This window comes from Scardinius erythrophthalmus, assembly GCF_964197995.2.
Source record: "Scardinius erythrophthalmus genome assembly, chromosome: 1".
Classification (NCBI taxonomy): domain Eukaryota; kingdom Metazoa; phylum Chordata; class Actinopteri; order Cypriniformes; family Leuciscidae; genus Scardinius; species Scardinius erythrophthalmus.
In genome coordinates, this window is record NC_138221.1 from 58,696,616 (window position 1) to 58,714,162 (window position 17,547).

Sequence of the window (17,547 nt, forward strand, 5' to 3'; positions counted from 1 at the left end):
CTTTCCATATTTGTATAGTTTATTGAATTAAATAGGTTATTAATGTGTAGTTGTAGTTCTTAATTTAGTGTTCATTTTGAATTTTTGTGTGCTGTATGCTGTACAATTGTATGTATGCTATGTGTATTTTTGTGTAGGTTTTGAATGTGTTCTGTTTGTACATATTTGCATAGGTTTTGAATTTATTATGTGTGTTGTATGTACACTTGTGCATTTTGAATTTATGTACACAATTATGTATATTTACATTAAATCCTAGACTCCACAATATATAGTTTGTAATTGAAAAATATATTTGTTGAAACATATGTGTTGTTTATACAAATAAACAATCTGTATTTGAAAACAATGTGTATTTTATTTATTAAAATAAGGTCATAAATAAAAATAAATATTTAACTCAACTGTTGGGTTATTTTAACCCAACTGTATTTTAACCCAATGCATTGGGTTAAAATAACCCACAGTTGGGAAGGTGCTATACCAATCCACAGTTGGGTTATTCGTTGGGTTATTTTTAACCCAACATTTTTAAGTGAGAAGAAAGAAAGAAAGAAAGAAAGAAAGAAAGAAAGAAAGAAAGAAAACCTTTCCTCTCATTTTCCTCTCATCAGATCCAGATCACAGTGTGTGTCTGGACAGGGTTCTGCTCTATAGTCTGCACCGAGCAAAACTGTGCCTCATGTGGAATTTTTATCATTTTAGTTCACAAAACCTGCAGCTTTAATACCCTCATGCAATTAACCCAGCATGCAAACATTTTGTGTGGAATCTTATAATTGATTATAAAAATGTAACCTATTTCAGTGCATTCAACAGAGAGGCTGGACTGCAGGAAGTGCGTGTCTATGAAATCCTGTTTATTAAACTCGCTCCTGAATGAAAGCTTGAATTGACAGGATTTAATTTTTTATTCAGAGGTGAGTTCAATAAATTTGCACCTAGCAGGATTATCTTAATGTTTATTCCACCAAAGTTATTCAACAAAGAATAATTACTGTACCAACCTGTCTCATTCTCATCATGCTGTTAAATGCAGATGCCATAGATTTGTTTGATCTGTGCAGACGTGTACAAACAACTTGAAAGTGGAGGGGACATACTAAGCATTGATTATATCAATATACTGTATTTATAATAATAATAATAATTTATAATTCTTGTTGTTATATACAACTTTTTATTTTATTTTATTTTTTATGCTTAAGTAAAGTAGCTTATAAATCTAGACGCACCTTAGCGGCAGCAAAAATTATTTTGCAGCCAGGGTAGTCTAGCAACTCTCCATTGACTTTCGGAGCTGCAAAAACCTAAATTGGGTCAGGCCAATCACATCGTGTATAGAGTAGGCGGGGGCGGGCTTAACATAATGACGACAGAGTTGCAATGGTTCCCTGCTACTTGAAAACAAAGAATGGCTGCTGCTGGAGAACAGTCTTTCGAATCGGCTTCGGCCGCGACTCTGGAGGACTTGGAGTTAGGTTTTTCTTTGAGAAAAGAGCAAAGAACAGCACTTAAGCTATTCTTAAAAAAGGAAGATGTGTTCGTAGTTTTGCCGGCCAGATTCAAAAGTTGAATCTATCAACTAACGTTTGCTCCGCTGTTGGGAAAACGCTCTGGTTGGTTGAAGCGCTGTCCTATTGCGTGCAGAGGGAATTTGAAAGACTCGGATTGAGCCTGTCTATGGTGAGTTGCCAGACCTAACATCTTGATGTGGGTCTGGCTTGCCAGGCTATAAGTAAAGCTTTTTTTCTGCTGACCTTTATTTTACATTTGATGCCTTTTAAAGGGGTCATGACATGAGAAATTATATTTGCCTTGACACATCATCTTTTTTGACACCGTTATTGTACCATTAAAACATCCTGCAAGTTTCATAGCTTAAATGTCCTCCCAATTATAAACAAAGAACTTATTTCATCATGATCCAAAAACGGCTCGTTTTGATATTATGGGATCTCTGATGTCACACAGGCAAACACATTTGCATATGACCGCCTCCAGAGCAAGATATCAATGAATAGTTATACATCATCACACCATAGACTCCGCCCACGGCGGACACGTGACTAAACTGGATGTGAGCGTCGCGTCAAAAGCAGAAACTATTATAATCAGTGGATACATTATCCAGATCTGCGTTCAGTTGCTGACATACTCCAAGCACTTGAGTCTTCCGACAACAGGACAAATGGAAGAGTGAGAGTGGAAGAGTCCCAGCATTGAAATAAAGTGTCTCCATATGACAACTTACTGCACTTGATTTGATAATGAGAATGAATGGAGGGTCTAGTGCATCTCGTCACATTTCAAGCACGTTTGGTGTCAACTCTATGAAACTCTAAACATGAAACCAGTATAGCAGAGGGCAGAAGAAGCCTCTGTACATAGAGAGTGTGTGTTTGAGTCCAGTAGATCAGGGTTCAGCCGTCAGCACGTAGGGCATAGATCAAGGTCAGCTCTTTCTGTTTGTTTACACAATAACACAGAACACGCTAAGCACACGGACATCAGGAGCCCACACCGATGACGCAAGTCACCGTGATGTTTGTCAGCCTCTTGCTGAGTGCCACTCATGGAAGTCCAATTTAACTGAATAAATGCCACGCGCGATGACAGAAACACTTCAGTTTGTGCAAGAGCTCCGGTGCATTGACAGGTTCGCACACAATTAAATGCACAGGTAATTAATTTGAGCCAAAGACAGGATGACCGTTATTCATCAAGCTGTTCATGGATAATGGGTTCAATTATTTAAAAAACAAAAAAACAATGGCTTACAATTTATCAAGTATTTTGGCATTTCGGAAAAGTGCCGTACATGCACTCAAAACAAGACCACGGCTCCATCATTTTCAATGTTTTAAGCATTTAAAATTTGAAGATGAAATAAAACGGCAGGGTGAAGTCTTGCAATAGTAATAGTTCAAAATTAAATAATGACTTAAATCACAGCCTATCATACGGGTCATATAGAATACTTTTGTGATACTATAATGCCGTTTTTTTCAAGCTTAATAGCCTGCGGTTACTATGAACTGATGTTGTATAGAAAGAGGTGCATGATGGTTCATCAAAACATCTTGTGCTCCATAGAAAGAATGTTGCTAGTTTGTATTAAGTGTCTTGACTATGTACTAACATTTAAATCATTCATAGGATACAATGCACTGTAAATACTGTGCAATCGTACATACGAGACAATGTATGTCCTTACATTTCAAAATAATACCTAAAAGTAATTAGCTGTAATTCATTTCTGTAATTACATCGATAATTACAGTTATAATTATTTAATTACACTCTTCCTTTATACCCCTTAACCCACCATTAAACCAACCCATACCACCAAACCTCTTGAACCTTAAATCACATCTTAATAGCAGCACTAGTGTTTTACAACACAATAGGCACACCTAATATAAAGTGTGACCTAAAAAAATAAAAGCATACATGTTACAGTGTGTCTCATAAAATCATTATAGCTGTAAATGGTTCTGTCACTCCCTCAAGGGAAGATATGATCCTAATAAAACAACACTTGCCCTTTAACAGAGCCGTACATGCACTGTATTATTGTGCATAGGCATTACAATGTACAATATTGCCGTACTGACAGCATCTTAAATGTTAAATATTCATGAACAACTTTACAGATGCTTAACGAATGCTTAAAATCCTTTTTTATTCTATGAATATTTCCTTCACGGAATTAATGGGTTGATTATTTTGTATTTATGATCAGAGTTGCCTCATTCACTTCATTTGAAATGATAACATTTCATTCTGTTCTGTGTTACTACAGAAAGGATCGCATCATTTTACAACACTACACTTTAATATCTAAAATTAAATCTGAAATCGTTTAGCCATGACCAAATAAATGGCCATAAAATGCACCACTTAATGACCTTTAATTTGATCATAAAATGAATTATTACGCTGTAAGCACATAATTGCATTGTGTGTGGAACAGAACCAAATTCATGCCTTTATTCAAGAATCTTCGTCTCCATCTTCAAGAAGTGTTGGTTTCACTATAGAGATATGATATCAATGATCGCTGGCTCTTGATTTCTTTGTCCCTGACTTCAACATGCCATGTTTTGGGTGATGCATGCCTTCACGGAGTGGATCCGGATAAGATTTTCAATGATTATCATCTTACATTTTACCCTGTACCTCATACAAAACTATTGTATACGACCAAAGAGCACTTTGAATGAAACACATTGTCATTTGGTCTACGTTTATACTGCTTTTTCTGATTTGATTACACAAGTATGATGCATTTTTTTTTCTTTATATTGTATGTATTTTAAGAAATGGTTATGGTTAGGTTTAAAAGAGGGAGTGGAATTAGTGGCTCTAAAGTAAGGTACTGAAATTATTGTCATTTTATAATTGTCTCCCAGACAGCAACATAGTGCCGGCCCAGATCAGGCCCAAATCTGGTGCGTGTTGAATCCACATGTACCGGATGTGGCCCGGATCTGGGCCGACACTATGTTGCTGTCTGGGCTGGCTGTTAGATTTTTTATATATAATGTTGAAAAGTGGTTATGTTTAAGTTAGAACATAGGGTATAACATACCAATAAAATGGTAAAAATGCAACTATATAAATATATCTTTGATATAAAGGATTTGTAAATATCTGAATGTAAATACTTATTGATGTTAATGTTTAATGTTTTCAATACATCCATATTGTACATTTCAGAATCAATCCAAATGCATGTTCCAGTCAATGTTACGTATTAATTCCTACGTATAAACATTGAGACCAGGCTGGCATTTTTGTTGTGAAAGTTACTTTTAACAAAAGAAAAAGTATTTAACAAATACTCTGACTTTTAACTTTTTTTTTGTCAAAGACAACTCTTCTGTTGTTCACGTCTTCAGTACTCAGGAAGTTTACTGTCTGCACCAGCAAAGACTATATAAGATGGTGCACTCATATTAATGGGTGAAGTAATTGCGTCACTGCAGGTGCAGTTAAAATATCTGGTTGCCAGAAACAGTCAGTGTCCTGCATGCTCATTGGCTGGACCAACCTGAAATACTATGCTTTTTAAGGAGAGCAAACAACATTTGTCGGTCAGTTCATGTCAAATTTGATTGATTTCAGGACTTCTGTGGTAAATACGGCTGCGAGTGAATTGACTTTCCTCGAAACAGACTTTGGTGCCAGTGGCTCTTTGTGCACAAACCATGTCAGGAGAAGCTGGGGTCATGAACATTCATTAGGTTATGTGATGTTTATGCTGAACGACAGACATTGGTATGTGAGTGTGCTAGCCAAAAGTGGGATTACCTTGTACCTCTTGCATATTCTTGCACCTTGGAATCTATTTGTGACCCTGGACCACAAAACCAGTCACATGGGTAATTTTTTTAAAATTGAAAATCTGGAATTTGAGGGTCCAAAAAAATCGAAACATTGAGAAAATCGCCTTTCAATTTGTCCATTTATGTATGTGATTTTGCTGCATTCACTCACAAAAATATATGTTTTATATATTTACGGTTGGAAATTTACAAAATATCTTTACTTAATAGCCTAATGATAATTTTGACCCATACAATGTATTGTTGGCTATTGCCACAAATATACGCGTGCTACTTGTGACTGGTTTTGTGATCCAGGGTCACATTTCAAGGTTTGCGTTCTCAAGCCACCAGGCACTGTTATTATGTGGATGAGCGGGCCGGAGCGAGTCAAGGGTTTTCTGTTAGAACGGTGTCGTGTTAGCGGCCCCAAAGTTAATAACTAATGATCTTTATGATCAACGGAAGTGAATCTATCAAAACTAAATTTAGCTGGACAATAACTTTATTCTAGAGCTGCTGTAAAGCCAAAACAATCTCTGTTACTTTCATTTCCTATTATGTAAAGCTGCTTTGAAATAGTCCATTTTGTTAAAAGCGCTATTTAAATGAAGGTGACTTGTCTTGACAAAACTTGATAAGAGTTGATAAAACCTCTGTATAAGAGTAATCTCACACTTGCAATGGTGATGTTGTTCTGGATGTCATCATGGTTGTGATTACCTGCACCCGAATCAGTCACACACTGATATTCAACACATCATGACTGCGAATGTGAAATTGCTTGCAAATTTGATACACTCTCAGGGTTTGTTTTGTAATAATGACTGGAAAGTTTCACTCTTTTTTTAGTTACATCAGAGGCTCCCCTTGGTTGTAACATGAGGCATGTGTTTATTGATGCAACAACAATCTCTTTACAAATGAAACGTGTTGGGAAAAGTTCCCAGTAATGATGACAGATGTTATGTGTCCTGAGGACAGATGAGAAAGAAACTGCTGTCAGTGTACTCCTGTAGAGCCTACAATATGTGATGCTGCATATTTTTCTCTTTGAGCTTCCTGTAAATGGAGAAAATAAGTTATTGAATCCAGAGGATTCCCCATCATGCCCATTTGTGGGAATGCTTAAACTGGTTTAGATTTGGTTTAGATTTTTAATAGAAACAATTAAGTTTCTCTTGGTGAGAAACTAAGGTAATATCTTATTTTTAATGTTTTTTCATGTCATTTGATGACTTACAGTGCAACATTAATTTGATTTTAAGTAATGAGTTCTAGCCCACCCTCATATATCTTTTATTTTAATACTGTAAGTCAAAATTGCATCAGTTTGTCAGTGGATCAAGAGCAGGGACCAAATTAGTTTGCACTTTGTTTAGTGATTTCACTGAAATGTATAGCGGGCCGCCACTGTCGCTTCCAGACACTGATAGCATGCATTTCGGGAGAGGATGATTACTATGACATGGTTATGGATGCAATCAAAACACAATTAATTCTCACAGAGAAGGGAGGCTGCAGCGTGCAAGAATAATCTATTGAAACTGATGCAAAGGATGGTGAACGATATTTGAGCCTCTATCCTGTCAGGATCAGCCACTGGTGCTACGTAGTTTAGCTATAATTTTTTCTTTAAACAAATTGTCTATTTTTTATTCTTGGGGATTTTTTACATTATTTATAGGAAATTAGAGTGAGAGATCAGGATGTGACCCAGGTCAGAAAACAGACTCAAACCTTATGATCAAACAGTTCCTGACTCTGTGCTCTGGTGAACAAAATCGTGCATTCACTTTTCCATGATCTTTACAGTATAAATTTAGATCATTTTTATTAAAAATACATTTTTGTTGTTATGGGCTTTCAGCTGTTTTCCTTAAAGTGTCCCTATTATGCTATTTTAAATGTTCCTAATTTTGTTTTGGAGACCTCCTCTGCTCTGATTGGTCAGATGACCCAGTCTGTTGTGATTGGTCTACTCTGCTCTGATTGGTCAGATGACTCAGTCTGTTGTGATTGGTCTACTCTGCTCTGATTGGTCAGATGGCCCAGTATGTTATGATTGGTCAGATGACTCAGTCTGTTGTGATTGGTCTACTCTGCTCTGATTGGTCAGCTGGCCCAGTCAGTTGTGATTGGTCTACTCTGCTCTGATTGGTCAGATGGTCCAGTCTGTTGTGATTGGTCTACTCTGCTCTGATTGGTCAGATGGTCCAGTCTGTTGTGATTGGTCAACTCTGCTCTGATTGGTCAGATGGTCCAGTCTGTTGTGATTGGTCTACTCTGCTCTGATTGGTCAGATGACCCAGTCTGTTGTGATTGGTCTACTCTGCCCGGATTGGTCAGATGGTCTAGTCTGTTGTCATTGGTCTACTCTGTTCTGATTGGTCAGATGGTCTAGTCGGTTGTGATTGGTCTACTCTGTTCTGATTGGTCAGATGGTCCAGTCTGTTGTGATTGGTCTACTCTGCTCTGATTGGTCAGATGACCCAGTCTGTTGTGATTGGTCTACTCTGCTCTGATTGGTCAGATGGTCCAGTCTGTTGTGATTGGTCTACTCTGTTCTGATTGGTCAGATGGTCCAGTCTGTTGTGATTGGTCTACTCTGTTCTGATTGGTCAGATGGTCCAGTCTGTTGTGATTGGTCTACTCTGCTCTGATTGGTCAGATGGTCCAGTCTGTTGTGATTGGTCTACTCTGCTCTGATTGGTCAGATGGTCCAGTCTGTTGTGATTGGTCTACTCTGATCTGACCTACACCATCACATACATAATGAGCCTCAATCTCTATGTCAAACTGACACAAAAACTTGACTCAATTATTAAGTTACTTATACAGTACATTTAGATTTTCCAGTTCTGGAAGAATCCTTAATTCGCCATGTCAATAGAGGCGGAATATAAAACAACATACAACTGTATATCATTCTTTTTTATTATTATTACATCTAAAATCCAACTCCACATATCTGTACATTAAACATCAGACAAGTCCTGTTCAGCTCTGATAGTGTCATCTCTGCATACTCGCTTTCAGTTTGGATGGATGAATCACTTGTAGCTGAACACTTGTCGCGTCACGCCTGGTTAAGACTGATTAAGATACAGATGACAGAGGCAGATTGTGTTAACGTCATGAGTGTCTGTCCGTCCACAGGACAAATGACAGCGGTAATGTGATTTCACAGGGAGATAAAGAGCATGTGTGTTTGAGAACGTTTTATTAAATGAGCCCTGACCAGCATCTAGCTTCATGCGCAGTGTTTCATGTACTTGGACAGATTTAATAAACTCAGAGCTGATCCGTTTACCACACCACAAGAAGGAAAGCAGGAATGATTGGCAATAAAATTTGAGCTGGTTAAAAACAGAGAAGTCAATGCTAATTCAGTAAGTGAAGGGTTATTGTTTCCTACAGCTCTCAGGCACTGTTTGTACTTGTTGAACACCTATAAGTACACATAGAGCACACATGAACACTGGGAAACATGATGCTGTAATTATCACAGGGTATGTGTGCTGCAGCACGTGTGATCACTGAACTTGTAATGAAACTCCAGGTGAACTTGTGAACCCCTATGCTGCAGACCCATAGGACAACTGGTGCTAACAACCTCTCGCAACACCATGTTACACCCAATTTCAATTGAATGATTAAACTGTTTTAACAGCAGTGAGGTCCACCCTAGTTAGTAACGTTTGTCCCAATGCCACAAACATACTGCACGCAAAAATGACAAGCCCTTTTTCAATCTGGCAAGATTAAATCAGATTGTTTTTCCAACTAACCAGGGTTGAAAATCTGAGACTAAATTGAGTACTGTGTCATGTTCTGTTTTTAGGCTGTGTTCAGACAAACAGGAACTATTTATATGAGTTTTTTTTTTTTTTTTGCATATTACATATTCCATTTAGTTTACACAGAAAAAACAACAACAACTATAGTATGTAAATTGAAATCTGATTAAAATTGGAGTCTAGAATGAGTTTCAGTCTAAAAGTTAAGATCAGTAAAGAAGTAAATGATTTCAGACACTTTAGCATTACAACAAGATCTCATGACGATAGTCAGTATTATGGCAACTGTAAAGCAGATAATGAGTACAATATTATGTACATTGTACAGTATACATTTCAAATCAGAATTGAGTGCAATCTAAAATGAACACCACTATGACATTTTTCTTTGTGTATTTGACATACTGTAAAATGAACAGTGTCTGGAGAGAATATATGGCACAAAGAAGACAATCTTCCCCTCTATCTTCCCCTTTGCTGTGTTACCTGATTTGGTCCTATGATTCAGACATGGAAAGATCTTTTTAAAATATCCTCTTTGCTGCCTTAAATGGAAGAACTAAAAATACCCTAGGTATTATGCATAGGCTGGTAGCAATGAGAAAACTGCCTTCAGAAAGGTGAAAAACAACAAGAAACATCACAGGCTTAATGTGATGCTTCCCACCTCACAAACTGATATATCAGCCTAAAGCCGGGTGCACACTTTACTATAGTCATTTACGACTGTTGCTTGTCAGACTGTATGATCATCGCTGTAAGCCATGTCACACTGTGTTGTCATTAATGTCAGACTGTACAGCAGTCAAGACGCATTACAAACGGATGCACACAAGAAGACTCGTATGGAGTTTTACATCATCAATCCGTGATGTGTTCAGTGATGTGTGCATTTACATACGGGATTAAAATGGGGGCTAGCAAGCAAAAACAATTTCTAGAGTTAATTTTGATCAAGACTTCTTTTGGAAAAAAACTAAAATGGGAAAAAAGCAAGAGCAAGTGGCAGTTTGTTGTTGTTGTCAAGCTAACAATCAAAGACTTCAGATTTTGGCCTCAGGATCTGAGGAATCCTTTAGGATTCACAAAATTGGTCTCAGATGGCCAAATCATGCAAAATCTTACTACAACCCGGCTTAAAGGTCCTTGCACACTGAGTCCGAAATTTTCGTATGCGTTTTTTTGTATTTGTCATTTGGTGGCTCTGAATTGTCAAAACACCATTCAAAATACTTGCTACGGATGTGAAAAACGCAGAAAATCGATTCAATTTGAAAAACCGATACGATTTTTTTTTTTATGATGGACGCAAGTTTTGAAGGCAGGGTGTAAATGTGATTGACGCAACGTGAGGTCATATTTATTTTTTAACGTGCAAAAATTTCGGACGAGAATTTCTGAGTCAGTGTGAATTGATCTTAAGGCATCATTACTCCAGGAATAGAGGCACAGATATTGATTAAAACATGAACTATTCTTATAATTCCCACAACCACTGTGTTTTCCACACTTTGCATCCATGCCTTCAGACGTCTTGTGAACAAATCCTATTATAAATGTATGGGCTAAATTAATAAATTATTTATTTTCTTATGACCAAGCACTAACTCCTTAGTCCCTACTTAAAAGTCTGAAAAAATATGCATTCCATTGATTGGACAAGCTTACACTTTCTACATTACTGGAATTCATAATTTATTTATTTCAGCCAGGGGCATCGCTAGACATGAATTACATAGTACATTAATGGGGCTTGGTACGTTAATGACATAACATGATGCAAATCTACCTACAAGTATAAATAATTAAATTGGTTCGATGGAAACACCAAAAGCTGAACATCCCCAAATAGGACGAAGATCGCAACCAAAATGAACAGTGCAGCTCCAACCAATTATGTGCACGACAATTGTGTGTTGTCTCCGTCTCATGTCTGTATACTTGGTTGCGCTGATGCCATCACTATCATGTGTTAGTCTGAAGCCCTGTGTTTACTTTTGGCTTTTGGAACTTTTTTGGACGTCATTAAATAAAAAGCATTTGTTCACTAAATTAGGCAAAGCCAAGAAATTAAAAATGACTCCTACACCCATGAAAAAGGATGGCGCCATCAGGGCATGTGAAGAAATTTATGTCTGTAGTCTCTTGAGGTTTCCATTTAAAAAACAACCGAAAGGTCCCCAGTTACACACGTTTTCATCATTAGACCATGTAGGAGACTCAGCCTTCATGTTCAGCCACAGCAAGTGATGCATAATAAGATGTAACTTGTCCCAAAGGTCTATATAATAACCAAAATTCATAAGAAATGAGGTCTGGTTTTCAATGAGAAGAGAATATGAGAGTGAAACAACACAAAATTGTTGTCACATACTGTCACTATCCCAGCTTGTGAATAATAAAAAAAAAAAGTAAATTGCTGAAAATTATTCAAGTATAGCATGCCTTGAGGTTTATACCCTATGATCCGAAAGACCTTTTCACTAGTACTTAATTGCTTGTTGTGAAATGCTATCTTGGCTTGTAACAGCTTCTGTGTGATGCTGTAGCCGGTAGAAAAACCTATAAATGTCTAAGTGCATTAATGGTTCACGGCCACTTCATGTCTCCTCAAGCATTAAAACAATCTGGATGGGTTTATGTTTGCATTGCAAACATAGTAAACATGTGTAAACTTCTCATAGATAATTCTGATTTTTTTTTTTTTCTTTCTCACACTTCCCTCCAACTGTGACAAAGCAGATGTTGAGCCCAGATACACATTACGTGGAAGCAACCAGTGTTGCCAGCTTGACTGGTTATCCACTCAAATAGGCTGGTTTTTGCAAGTCTATAACACATGGAGAGAGCTAACCATTAGCATTCCCAAGAAGAACGCGACTGGGCCATCTTTTCTTCATGTGCATTCAGCTCCAGAGAGAGTCATAAATGTTTTTTTTTTTTTTTAGTCCATACACTGTTAAAAAAAGTACAATCAACTTGGATGTTTAGGTAATTTCAACCTAAATTACATTAAACTGACTTAAAAATGAGTTAAATCATTTATAACTTATAAAAAACAGTTGAAAATTTCTGAACTTATTTTGATGAGTTAAAGCAATGTAAAAAAAATAGGTTGTCGTAACTTTTTGATCATATCATTTTTTTTTAAATTATATTATCAGTCTTTCTCAATCTCAAAAAAAGTCATATTTTGTGTTCATCCAACGCTATCTCACGACCAATTCGTACAAATTCGTACGAATGATAAAAAGTTGGCTAATTCGTACTAATTCGTACGACCTCACTCGTACGAATTTGTACGATTTGTCTAAACCCACGTGATGGGTAGGTTTAGGGGCGTGGTCAGGGGTAGGTCATTCGTATGAATTCATACGAATTGGCCAATTCGTAAAATATGTACGATTTTGCAAAAAACGTACTAATTCGTACGAGTCAGGTCGTATGAATTCGTACGAATAAGCCACCTCGTAGAATTTGTACGTTTTCCCGTGAGATCGGGCTCGTTCATCATGAAGTTTTGACAGGCCTCTTTCATCTTTTTTGTTCTGCATGCAACAAAGTCTAACAGGTTTGGAATTACATTAAAGTTAGTAAAGTATGGCACAAATTTAATTTCTATCATGACAACTCTCAGAGTATTTGGCATGGCCATGGATATGACAATATTAATATGGTTGGTCTTGGCGGAATAGATGCTGCTGCTTTTGGTTATTGCTGCTGCTGCAGAGCAAATATGGGACTTGCCACTGCTAATATACACAAAAAACACAGCTGTGAGCAAGTAAGACATGCTGCGGCTGTACAATATGTCAAACTTACCCGTATAGAACTATACAGGTGGAGCTGGGGAAGGTGGAGGATTTCTGAAAGCATGCTGAAACTGCTACATCAAATGCAGAAAATACTTCATAAGTATTTGAAGGTTGAGCAGCGAGCTCATTGGCTACTGATACGGCAGGAACCAATCAGCTGTGCCCTATTATAGAGATGATGTTATTACAGCAGATTAAGGACCTATCAGCCTGCGCCATCTAGAGTTTCATGACGGAACTTTGTATTTTTGGTGAACTGTTCCTTTAAAGGGGGTCGCACATTGGACAAGAAGCACCATGCCACATTGTGTCACAATTAGGACAAAGTGCAGGTCTTGCACATAGAATGTGTTGTTCTGTTCGGGTGAGCTCAAGTTCAAAACAGTACTACTACAAACAATCTACTCACACTACAGACAAAACTTGCATACAAATATTTTTGCACTTCAATATAAGTTTCCAGGTGCCTGTATGAAATAAGTGTAACAGCACAAACTGAAAAATTAAACTATTTGGGAAAATGTAAAAATTATTTGAGTGGTGTGGCAGGTTTTTTAGAAGGCCTCTGAAGTCATAGCTGGGCACAGATAACTGAGCGACAGAACCCGAATGGCAAACAATGGTTTCGAATTTTCTCTTCCGAATTGTTGTTCAGAGCATTACAAAAAAATCGATTCATTTGAAATCTGAAGGCTTGTGGAGTCTGTGCATTGATTAGTGACAAGCAAAATGTATGTTTCCTTTGGAACTTTTTTCATTGACCCATATATAAAATGGCCAAAATGTCTGACATGTAAATTATTCAATGTCTTTTTATCGAAACTGTTGTATAAAATCAAGTTGTGGTACTGAAAAGCTGCTCAGATGTAATACCTGCAGCCGAACCATGTAGACTATATTTTAAGTGTATAGTGGTGGTGCTTATATGCTTTTTTTATTGTTTTAATCAAAGATGGATGAGAGATAAACTCTTCTAGACAATTGAAGTGCAGGTGAGGTGTGTGAAGACCGCTTCACTAACTGACAGTTAGAAGAGAACCTGAACTGAACAAATAGCCTATACCAGCAAAACGCAACCACAACCGTGGAAAATTCTGTAGTGACAGACAGCCGTTTCCAGTACAAATCGATGAAGAAACATTTCAGAATGAGTTTTAACAATCAGCTAAACTACAGTACAAAAAATGAGAGAGGGATTTTCGAGTAGCCTAAATAACCATCTTAGCAAATAATCACCAAAGACGCGAAAGGGATCTAATCTTGCAGATTAGGTAGCGATATATTGTAGGCTAAATAAATATATATCGACACATTTAAACTGCAAGTGATCCCTCAGTTATTCCAGCTCGCGCTTTGCGTATTTGGTGATTATTTGCTAAGCTGGTTATTCACTCGAAAATGCCTCTCTCATTTTTTTGTCAGCCTCAGGGGTGGCCGTGGATTCAATTCAATGGGATATAATCTATATTATCTAATAAACAACTTTAGAATTTAATTGAATTGCTTTCATTTAGTGTAGGCCAACATGCAAAATAGACGTCTGAAAGTTAGGCTCTTCATGATCGCATACGACGCAAAAAAAAAAAAAAAAGAAAAAGAAAAAAAAAGAACATCAAATTCAGAAAATATTATTTTAGGCTATTGTTTTCTCTGGGTAGTCTATATGGTTACATAACTTAGCTGGTTTGTCCTATCACAATCTCCTGCATGATAAGTATGAGTTAAGCAATCAGACAGCCTGTTTTTAAGTTGTCTTTCGCAAGAGTAACCTACATTAAACCGATAGATTTTTTCCTTTAGGTGATAGGCTACTTATTTTTTTCTCCAACAAGTTTTATGTTAATATGCGCATATGCTATCGATAACCAATAAGAGCTACAAATGTTGCTTTTACTGAACTTCAACTTCCCTTTCTCTGAAACACAAAGCAAAAGATGCAACTTTGTGTAGTTTAACTATCCAGGATAAAACTTAAACTACTCGCAAAGGTCACAGATGAGGAATAAATCAAAAGTGTTTTACCTTTAGCTCGTTTAATTCTGCGAAAGTCCCCAATCTGCGTTCCACAAGCGGGCATCTTCAGATGAACAAAACTGAATCCCAGCGCAGGATTAAACACGTAATCCAATCCTGAATGGATTGATGCGAGATGAATCCTTCGGAGAATATCAGTCTGCTCTTCAGGTTTGGTGTGACTGGTCTATGGTGACACACACGCGCGCGCACACACACACATAGTTCCAGCGCACGAGCAGAATGAAGCGCTCAAAGTGAAGCTGCGGAGCGCGTGTCTGCAACATCATCATCATCAGCCTGACGTCAACACTCAGCCCATGCAGCGACCACTGAATTACAGTTAATTAAAGGACAGTATCAAATACAGGCAATGAGACGGATGTATTCTACAAATATGATACTTAATGTGACAAAGGTCTAGACTTTTATTTTATACACTACTTTTTTTCTTCCAAGTAGCTACTAAAACATGTTTACTAGACAGTGAAAAAAAAAACAAAAAAAACAAACAAAAAAAACGGAATAATTTAATGAAACATAATCTTCCCAGGTGAAAAAGACGTGTTAAATGTATTAAAAATGCATTAAAGTATATTTGTATTGTACTAAAAACATACTCAAGTACATTTTTATATTTAATAGTACGTCTTTTTCACCTGGGTTGTTTAATTTACAACTTACAACTTTTTTAACAACTGTATAATTTTACAACTATTTATCAGGCTAAGTTTATTTTTAAGATAATTTATGCAAAGCACCAATATTGTCCAAGAAAAAAAAAAAAAAAAGATACAGGACACAAAACAGATTACCCTTTTGTGACAACATGCCCCAATAGCAGGGCATGTTGTTACACTATATGGGGTAAGTTGTCACAATGAAACCTGCTTAATAGCCTTTTTTCCCTGCAAAATTTCAACAGCTTCAATGCAAAAGGTAACAAAAATATCAAACCATTGTTCTGGCCAAAATAAACTATTCCTGTAAATATTACATTGTATAAAATGAAAACATCTAAAATAGATGTGACCAGACCTCCTGACATTTATGAAAACTACCCTTGTCCCGAGAACTCTTTGTTTATATCTGATATAGTTGACTGTTATCTGAATGTCATGTGTGGGTTTATCCAACAGCTATATCAAACAAATGGTGTGTGACAACACTTCTCAGACACCGAAAGCTTTAATGAAATTGACTGGTCTGTAAATATGTGTATGACTGAATACACACAAAGAAGCTCTGCATTTGGGGACCTAAAGAAAATTCAGGCAGTGCTCTAACTCACTCATCATATACAGTGTCATGGCACAAACACAATCCCACAATGTCCTCTGCATCTGGATATCATGTTCGTAAACCTAAAGATTAGGATATGGAAACATGCACCATCACAAAGTCATCATGTAACAAACACGCTGTGAATAAGACCCATTGCTGTGTTTCGTCTGTGGAAATCTGCTCCCCTCTGCTGTGTGATTTATTTTTTGTGTGTGAAGAATCACTGGGAGGTCCATCATTACACTGAAAGCCTCACACAGAGCAACTGCAATGTTCGCTTAGTCACACAATTAAATGTTAAAACCCTGAATTCAGCATCTGTCACTAGTGTCAACACACACACACACACACACACACACACACACACACACACACACACACACACACACACACACACACACACACGCGCGTATATATATATATATATATTTCCCTGTGTTAAGACTGTGTTATTAGACTGTGTTATTTCTGTTCAGTGTTTATGGTATTGTGTTATTCTGTGATTTCTCCTGTGATCTACGTGTTCGTTTGGTTAAAAAATAAAGTTTCTTTTGGATTTTCCATCATCGTGCTACCATTACAGACACACCCTGACAAAACAGATGTCAAAAAAGATTCCTATTTTAAATAAATGCTAAATAAATTTTATTCAAATAAATAAATTCAAATAAATTTTGAACTTTCTATTCATCAAAGAATCCTGAAAAAATCCTGAAAAAAAATGTATCACGATTTTCATAAAAATATCAGAATATCAGCATTTTTCAACATTGATAATATTCAGAAATGTTTCTTGAGCATCAAATCATCATAATAGAATGATTTCTGAAGGATCATGTGACACTGAAGACTGGACTGATGATGCTGAAAATTCAGCTTTACCATTACAGGAATAAATTACATTTTAATATATTAAAATAGAAAACAATTATTTTAAATTGTATTAATATAAATGTTTTTTTATTAAATAAATACAGCCTTGGTGAGCAAAAGAGATATCACCTTAAAAAAATCTCACTGATCCCAAACTTTTGGTAGAGAGAGAATGTGTGTGTGTGTGTGTGTGTGTGTGTGTGTGTGTGTGTGTGTGTTTTTGTTTATATTACATTGTGGGAACCAAATGTCCCCACAAGGATAGTAAAACCTGAGATCACCTCCATTGTGGGGACCAGCCAGCGGTCCCCATGAGGGAAATGGGTTAATAAACATACTAAATGATATTTTTTTGAAAATGTAAAAATGCAGAAACTTTTCTGTGATGGGTAGGTTTAGGGGTAGGGTTAGTGTAAGGGGACAGAATATACA

The 17,547-nt window shown here is 36.8% G+C and overlaps 1 protein-coding gene across 1 annotated transcript in view; it reads right to left on the reverse strand.

Annotated features, from left to right (window-relative positions):
• gcgra (glucagon receptor a) overlaps nucleotides 1-15,233 on the reverse strand; it is a 74,466-nt gene extending 59,233 nt beyond the window's left edge. Inside the window, exon 1 of the mRNA XM_081386320.1 lies at nucleotides 14,968-15,233. The gene's annotated coding sequence lies outside the window, so the exon portion shown is untranslated. The remainder of the gene's footprint in view (nucleotides 1-14,967) is intronic.
• Nucleotides 15,234-17,547: the final 2,314 nt, after the last annotated feature.